The sequence below is a fragment of the Canis lupus genome, chromosome 14 (genome assembly GCF_003254725.2).
Source record: "Canis lupus dingo isolate Sandy chromosome 14, ASM325472v2, whole genome shotgun sequence".
NCBI classification, from domain to species: domain Eukaryota; kingdom Metazoa; phylum Chordata; class Mammalia; order Carnivora; family Canidae; genus Canis; species Canis lupus.
The window spans coordinates 7304582-7313894 of NC_064256.1; positions in this window are offsets into that span (position 1 = coordinate 7304582).

Genomic DNA, 9313 nt, shown 5'->3' on the forward strand with positions numbered 1-9313 from the left:
CATATTAGGAGGAACCTACACATGTGCTCTGGCAACTCCTTACCTCCCCACCTAAAAATGTTAGCAATTCATTAGGTATGAAGACTCTACCATTCCTTGTCTGAGATTTCTTGGCAGGTCTGAGGAAGAATACCTCACTGCAATAGAGCACCTTTACACTGGAGACAGAAGAGGGCAAACTGAGTAGATCCTAAGGTATTATCTTCTGGACAGAATGTTCTTCTCTTCGGGAGAAGGGAGAAGATATTCTACTCTGTGTTTGCGTATGTGTGTGTGTGTAATAGAAATATACATGGAAGTACACTCCTGTTTACCGGCCTTCAGCATTCCTTTCTGGATATCTTGCTGGCCTAGGCAGGAAGCATCAGGAAAGTAGACTGAGGAAATTCTCATAGCACTGTCCTCAGCTATTGGGCCAGGTTCCCATCAGTGGCAGCTGCAACAATAGTCATGTCTCCACATTTAAATTGCCTATCCTATTCCACAAAATCAGCAGGAGGTGGAGATTCAGAAATCCTGTGAGACAGCAGGTTTGGGAGAGAAAGAAAAGTAGTCAGTGGGGACTGGAGAAGAGAATCTGGTGGTTCCTGAATAGCATTCAGGGTCTTGGACAATGCTCATCCATCCCCTTCTTGCAGGCATAGCAAGACTGCCACAGCCGTTAAGAGACTCTCCAGTGTTACTTGACACACTCTTCGTCTCCAGCCTGGTGGCAGGCTGCAAAGTGTACCTCTCCTGAGCCTGAGCCACCCGCACTCAGTTCCTCAAGAGTATTAACCTCATCTATGTACTATGACACAATCCTTCTGTCAGGGTCATGAGAAACTCTCCTGTGTTGACAATGCATTACAGTACTTGATTTGCTACAAATAGCTTCTTGATTTCTGAGTCATTCTCACCAACCATTTTGGCATTTGGAGGTCACACATTCAATGTTGACTCTTTGTTATTTGCCTCTGGGCCCTCCACTCAAAAAGAATGGAAGTGAATATATCTATGGAATATCATGGGTATCCTTGAGAACTTAGTTACCTCCTTACATAGGTTTGATTGTCACACTGGCCAGAATTTAAAGCATAGTTGTTGCAGTGTTCCATTTTCTTCTTTTTCTAGTGTTACTTACTTTGCAACTAAGAACATCAAGTTAGAGAGAAAGGACAATATGGGAAAGGGGCTGGGTAAACTACCTCCTCAGAGAGGTAGCACAACAGATTTGGAGTTAGAGACTGAGTTGGACCTTACTAGCCAAGGACCTTTGAACAACTTTTTTTTAAAAGATTATTTGTTTATTTATTCATGAGAGACAGACAGAGGCAGAGGGAGAAGCAGGCCCCTTGCGGGGAGCCTCTTGTGGGACTCAATCCCAGGACCCCAGGATCATAGCTAAGCCAAAGGTTGTCACTCAACCACTGAGCCACCCAGGTGTCCCTGAACAACTCATTCTAAGTCCCTATTTCTTCCTTTAAAAAAAAAGATACATTATTGTTTATCTTTTTAAAAATATTTTATTTATTTACTTGAGAGAGAGAGCAAGTGTGTGTATGTGTGTGTGTGTGTGTGTGTGCGTGCGTGAGAGAGAGAGAGAGAGAATGAAAGAGAGAGAGAGCATGAGCAAGTGCACACAGAGGGAGGTGAGGCAGACCCTCTGCTGAACAGAGAGCTGATCCTAGGATGCTGAGGTCATGACCTGAACGGAAGGCAAACAATGAACTGAGCCACCCAGGCACATCATCTCCCCATTGATTGTGTTCCTATACATGAGCAGTAAACAACCTGAAAAGGAAATTAAGATGGCAATTCCATTTATAGAGCTTCTAAAAGAATTAAATAGGAATAAATCTGACCAAGGAGGTAAGGTAAAAAGATTTATGCACTAAAAACTATACAACATTGCTTGAAAAAATTAAAGAAAACCTAAATAAATGGAAAGACATTCTGTGCTCATGGATAGGAAGATGTCAATACTACCTAAAGCAATCTACAGATTCAATGCACTCCCTATTAAAATTCCAATAGCCTTTTTCACAGAAATGGAAAAGCTAACCTTCAAATACATACAGAATTGCAAAGGCCTCTGAAATAGCCAAAACAATCTTGAAAAGGATTAATAGGGGCGTTTGAGTGGCTCAGTCCCTTAAGAGTCTGTCATGATACCAGAGTCCTAGAATTCAGCCCCACGTTGCACTCCTTGCTCAGTGGAGAGCCTGCTTCTCTCTCTTCCTCTGCCACTCCCCCATCCCCCCTACTTGTGCTCTCTCTCTCTCAAGTAAATAAATAAAATCTTTTTAAAAATTAAAAATAAATAAATAAAATAAAATAAAATAAATACTTAAAAAAGAAAAGGACTAATAAAATTGGGAGACTTACACTTCCCAACTTTGAAACTTACTACACGGCTGCAGTAATTAAAACAGTATGGTACTGGGACACCACGGCTCAGTGGCAGACAGTGGCTCAGCAGTTAAGCATCTGTCTGCCTTTGGCTCAGGGCTGATCCCTGCAGTCCTGGGACTGACTCCTGCAAGGGGCTCCCCCCAGAGAGCCTGCTTCTCCCTATGCCTATGTCTCTACCTCTCTCTCTCTGTGTCTCTCATGAATAAATAAATAAAACCTTAAAAAAAATAAAACAGTATGATACTGACATAAAGACAGCCAATAAAATAGAACAGGGAGCATAAGAGCCAACCCTCATATATATGGCCAATTGATTTTCTGCAAGGGTGCCAAAAGTATTCAGTTAGGAAAGGATGGTTTTTTCAACAAATAATGATAAGAAAACTGGATATTTATTTTTTAAATATTTATTTATTTATTTATTTATTTATTTATTTATTTATTTATTTATTATAGACACACACACAGAGAGAGAGGTAGAGACACAGGAGGAGGGAGAAGCAGGCTCCATGCCAGGAGCCTGACATGGGGCTCGATTCCAGGACTCTAGGATCGCGCCCGGGCCAAAGGCAGGCGCTAAACCCCTAAGCCACCCAGGGATCCCTGAAAACTGGATATTTATATGCAAAAGAATGGAAGCATCTGTGTGGCTCAGTGGTTGAGCACCTGCCTTGGGCTAAGGGTGTGATGGGGGAGGGGGTGTCCTGGGGTGGAGTCCCACATCAGGCCCCCCACAGAGAGCCTGCTTCTCCCTCTGCCTATGTCTCTGCCTCTCTCTCTGTGTCTCTCATGAATTAAAAAAAAAACCAACTGGATATTTATATGCAAAAGAGTGAAGTTGTATATTTATCTTATGTAATGTATAAAAATTAACTAAAAATGAATCAAAGCCTAAATGTAAGAGCTAAAACTCTCAGGAAAAGGACATTAGAGAAAATATGCGTGACATTAAATTTGGGACCAATTTCATGGCTATGACACCAAAAGCATAGGCAATAAAAGAGAACATATGTAAGTTGGACTTCATCAAAATAAGGAACTTTGTGCATTAAGGGATACTATCAGAAAAGCAAAAAAACTCAAAACAACCTATAGAATGGGAGAAAATATTTGCAAATCATATATCTAATAAGGGATTAATATCTAGGATACATAAAGCACGCCAAATTCTCAACAACAATACCACAACCTAATTTAAAAAGGGGCAAAGACATGAGTAGACATTTCTCCAAAGAAGATCTACAAATGGCCAGTAAGCACATGAAAAGATGCTCAACACCATTAGTCATTAGGGAAATGCAAAATCACAATGAGATATGACTTCACAGCTATTATACTAGAATGGCTATTAAAACACACATACACACACAGAAGATAACAAGGTTTGGCAAGAACAGGGAGAAATGGGAACACTCGTGCATTGCTGGTGGGAACAGAAAATGGTGCAACTGCTATGGAGATTTTCATGGTTCTCTCAAAGGCTAAACATAGAATTGCCACATGACCCAGCAATTCCATCTCTAGGTATATGTCCAAAAGAACTGACAGCAGGAAGTCAGACAGACACGTGTACACGAATACCCACAGCAGCACTATTCACAATAGCCAAAAGGTGGAAACAACACAAGTGTTTGTTAACAGATGAATGGATAAACAAATGTGGTATATGCATACAGTGAAATGTTATTCTGCTATAAAAGTGAGTGAAATTTTGATATGTACTAGAACATGGATGAATCTTGAAAACTATATGCTGAGTGAAATAAGCTAGATACAGAAGGATGAAGAGTGAATGACTCTGCTTATAATGACCCACTTAGAATAGGCACATTCATAGAGAGAAAATACAATATTGTTGACTAGGGGGCATCTGGGTGGCTCAGTGGCCGAGCATCTGCCTTTAGCTCAGGTCATGATCCTGGGGTCCTGGGATGGAGTCCCACATCAGGCTCCCCATAGGGAGCCTGCTTCTCCCTCTGCCTATGTCTCTGCCTCTCTGTGTCTCTCATGAATAAATAAATAAATAAATCTTCTTTTTTTTTTTAAAAAAAAATATGGTTTACTAGGGACAGAAGAGGGAGGAAAGGGGAGTTATTGTTTAATGGGTAGAATTTTTGTTAGGGATGATGAAAACATTTTGGATATAGATAGTGATGATGATAACACAACATTGTAAATATATTTAATGCCACCAAAGTATAAACTTACAATGGTTAAAATGATAACTTGTGTTATATATATATTTTACAGCAATTTAAAAAAGAAAAGAGAAAAGCATATTACTACTTAGCTATCAGGAAACTAATAAGGATTAATAGGAAGTAGCAAGACAAATCTTGGTCCTTAATGTGCTTATTAACTATTGGTTTCATTTCCCTTCTTTAATCTCCAACATCCTTCCTACAGTGCCATCTCCGTATTTTCTCAAAGTCCAACTAGTAGCCAACATTGCAGAAATGTGGCTGGTCTGGGACTGCACACTGGGATAGGTCTTTTCTAGGCAGTGACAATTTTTGTTTTTATGCCAAAGAACAAAGTTTTCCTCTTCCCAGAAAATGGCACTGCTCTTCAACTGGCTGCACTGGCCAAGAACCATAGAGTCATCCTCAAATCTTCTCTTTCTCTAACATCTCACACCCAGTTCTCTCAGCTATACCTTTGAAATATATCTAGACTCCAACTATTCCTCATCACCTCCACAGCTGCCAACCTGGTCTGTGCTGCCAGTCTCTGTCACCTGAGCCACTCAGAGAGCTTCCTAATATAGCTTCCTGTTTCCCCTTAACTTCCTAAAGCCTATTTTCCAGTGCCAGGACAGTCCTTCTAAAACAGAAATTGGGCCATGTCACCTCTGTGTTCAAAACTTTTTGATGGCATCTCATCACATTTACAGTAAAATCCTACAGAATCATCATAACTTCAAGCCCCAGTTAATCCCTGACAACCTGGATCTCATTTGCTGATACTCTTTTTGTAGCTCACTCCACCTCAAGCATGCTGTTCTTCTTGCTATTCTTTATATACACCAAGAAAGTTCCTGCCTCAGGACCTTTGTACTCATGTTCTTGTTTCATTCAGGTCTCTATTCAAATACTCTCCCTGAAGAAACCATGCTTTATAAATTGCTCCAAAGAAAATAAAGTTCTTAAGTATAAATCTGACAAAAATAAGTATAGGATCTATGATGAGAATTAAAAAATGCTGATGAAAGAAATAAAAGACAACCTAAACCCTTGGAAAGACATACCCTTCAATGTAGTAAAGATGTCAATTTGCCCTAAACGTCTAGGTTTAACATAATTTTAATCAAAATCTCAGCAATTTCTGTATTAGACATAGACAAGCTTATTCTAAAATTTGTGTGGAAAGTGAAAGTCTCTAGATTAGCCAAAACAAGAAACCATTTCTTGATATTCAGGCTTACTATAGGGCTGCAGTAATCATGATAGTGTGATATTGGTTGAAAGGAGATATAGTCACCAATGGGACTGATAGAGATCTCAGAAACAAGCCCACAAATGTGCCCAATTAAATTTATCAAAGAGCAAAAGACATTCAATGGAGGAAGGAGAACCTTTTCAAATAAATGGTACTGGGGTAATTAGACATCCATAAGAAAGAATATGAAACTCAATGTACACGTCACACTTTGTACAAAAATTAACTCAAAAGTAATCATACACTTAAATGTAAAACTATAAAACTTCTAGGGAAGAACATACAGAAATTTTTTCAGGACCTATGACTAGGCAAAGAGTTCTTAGACTTAACACAAAAAGAATGAACAAGAAGAGAAAAAAATCAATACATTGGACCTCATCAGAATTTAAAACTTTCTGCTGCAAAAGACACTGTTTTTTTTTTAATTTTTTTAAATTTTTATTTATTTATGTTAGTCACAGAGAGAGAGAGAGAGAGGCAGAGACACAGGCAGAGGGAGAAGCAGGCTCCATGCACCGGGAGCCCGACGCGGGATTCGATCCTGGGTCTCCAGAATCGTGCCCTGGGCCAAAGGCAGGCGCCAAACCGCTGCGCCACCCAGGGATCCCAAAAGACACTGTTAAGAGAATGAGAAGACAAATTATAGACTGGGAGAAAATATTTGCAAATCACATATCTGACAAAGGTCTAATGTCTGGAACATTTATTTACTTTTATTATTTATTTATTTTTTAAAAAAGATTTTATTTATTTATTTGAGAGAGAAAGAGAGAACACAAGCAGGGTGAGCTGCAGGCAGAGAGAGAAGGAGAAGAGGCTCCCTGCTGAGCAGAGTCCAACATGGGACTGGATCCCAGGACCTTGGGATCATGACCTGAGCTGAAGGCAGATGCTGAACCAACTGGCATCACCCAGGTGCCCCTTGAATATATTTTTAAAAGCTCTCAAAACTCAGCATTAAAAAACCAAAAAAAAAAAAATCCAATTAGAAAATGGGCAAGACATGCACAGGCAGAGAATATATTGGTGGCAAATAAATACATGAAAAGATATTCAACAACATTAGTCATTAGAGAAATGCAAACTAAACCACAATGAGATATCATAACATACTTATCAAAATGGCTAAAATGAAAAGCTGTGATTAACACCAAATGTTGGCAAGGCTGTGGAGAAATTGGATCACTCATACGTTGCTGGGGAACACAAAATGATACAGCTCCTCTAGAAAACAGTTTGTCAGTCTCTGGAAAAACCATACATACACTTACCATATAACCCAGCAATCACACTCCTGGGCATTTGGCCAAGAGAAATAAAGACTTATTTTCACGCAAGAACTTGTACACAAATGTTTGTAGCCGTTTTATTTGTAATAGCTCAAAATTGGAAACTAACCAAACATCTTTTAATGGGTGAATGGTTAAACAAACTCCAGTACATCCATACCAGGGAACACTACTCAGAAATAAAAAGGAAAAAACTAGTGATATGTGTCACTTTGATGGATCTCAAGGGAATTATACTGAGTGAAAAAAAAAAAAAAGAATCTGAAAAGGGTACCTACTGCATGATTTCATTTATGTAGCATGAAATACATAATGATAGAGTTAGAGAACAAATTAGTGATTGCCAGGGGCTAGTGATGGTGGGGAAGGATGGGTGTGGCTACAGAGGTAACACTGATGTGTCTTGTGATGATGGCACAGTTAAGAATTTCTTTGTAATAGCTTTGAGTATAATTCATATATGTAGGTCAGTACCTTGATCGTCATGATGATTACCCAAGGCTACACATATGTTAAAATTACCTAGAATTGGGCAGCCCTGGTGGTGCAGTGGTTTAGCGCCGCCTGCAGTCCAAGGCGTGTCCTGGAGACCGGGGATCGAGTCCCACATCAGGCTCTCTGCATGGAGCCTGCTTCTCCCTCTGCCTGTGTCTCTGCCTCTCTCTCTCTGTCTCTATGAATAAATAAATAAAATATTTAAAAAAAATTACCTAGAATTATTAATACACACGTACTCAAATGAGTTCAGGTATAACCGGTGAAATCTGGACAAGCTCTATGGATTACACTAATGTTGATTTCTTGGTTTTGATGCAGTACTATAATTGCATAAAATGCTAACATTGGGGGAGATGAGGAAAAAGTGCATGGGACTTCTTTGTACGTTTCTTTGCAACCTCCTGTGAGTCTATAATTGTTTCCAAAAAAATGTTCTTTTTAAATTTGAAGCATTTTTAAACTGCTTCATCCAAAATAGTACCTCTTCCATCACTCTCTATCTTTCTATCCTGCTTTATTTTTCTTCATATCCTGCTTTATTTTCTTCCTGACATTATATATATGTAATGTATAAGATATAACATATTTTATATAAATCTATATCCTTCAGTAGAATTAGGAAGGCAGGAACTTGTGTTCTCCACTGTGTGCCCAGTCATAGAATGGCACCTGGACCATTTGTCTTTGTTGACTACATGAGTTTATCTGAATTCCTGCAGATGTACATTTCCTTTTTGTGTCTATACATAAATTGGCCCTTACAGCCTTCTGCCAGAAATAACACCTTTATCAAGGTATCTGCCCCAGACTCTCTGTTCAGAGAAATTTCAAAATTGCTTTTTTTTTTTTTTTGGTAATAACATTTTAATACATGTGATTCTTTAGTGAGGAATAAGCAATTTGATTTCATTCTGTTTCTTCCTTCCTGGCTCCCATCGGGTCTTTTGGGAATACATCCTCGTTCAGTGTCTTCCCAGGATAGTTAAACATTCAGTTATGAGATGGCAGCTAAATAAAGGTACTTGAATCTGACAGAGCTGACCCTGTGTTCCTCAAAAAGAGCTTTAGGAGGCCAAAGCTTCAGAATGAGTTGTTCAAATAAAATGAAACAATTTTACAAGAGAAAGAAACAGTACAAAGAAAGATCATTAAACTCTCAGCCATCCATCTTATTACAAACGGTCATGACACATTTTGTTATGCATCTGTGGAAGGCAAAATAATGGGTCCTAAAAATGTTCACATCCTAATCCCTGAACCTGTGAATATGACACCTTGCGTGGCAAAAGGGACTTTGCAGATGGATGAGATTAAAGTTAAGGACCTTGAGGTGGGCAGAGTAGCTTGTGTTAGGCAGGTGAGTTCAAGCCAATCACTTGAGTCCTTAAAAGGAAGAAAACTTTTCTGGCTGTAGAGAACCTGACAAATTGTGTCGCTGACTTTAAAGATGGAAGAAGGGGCTTCCAGGAGCTGGAGAGGTCAAGGAAAGAGACTCTTCCCTGGAACCTCCAGAATGGAATGCAGCCCTGCCAACACTTTGATTTTAGCCCAGTGAGACCCATACCAATGGGCTAAAATCTGACTTACAGAACTGCATAATAAATTTGTCTTGTTTTGAACTCTAAGTTTGTGGTAGTTGTTATAATAGCAAGGAAAACTAATAGGGTATCTTATTCTGATTATAGCTTTTC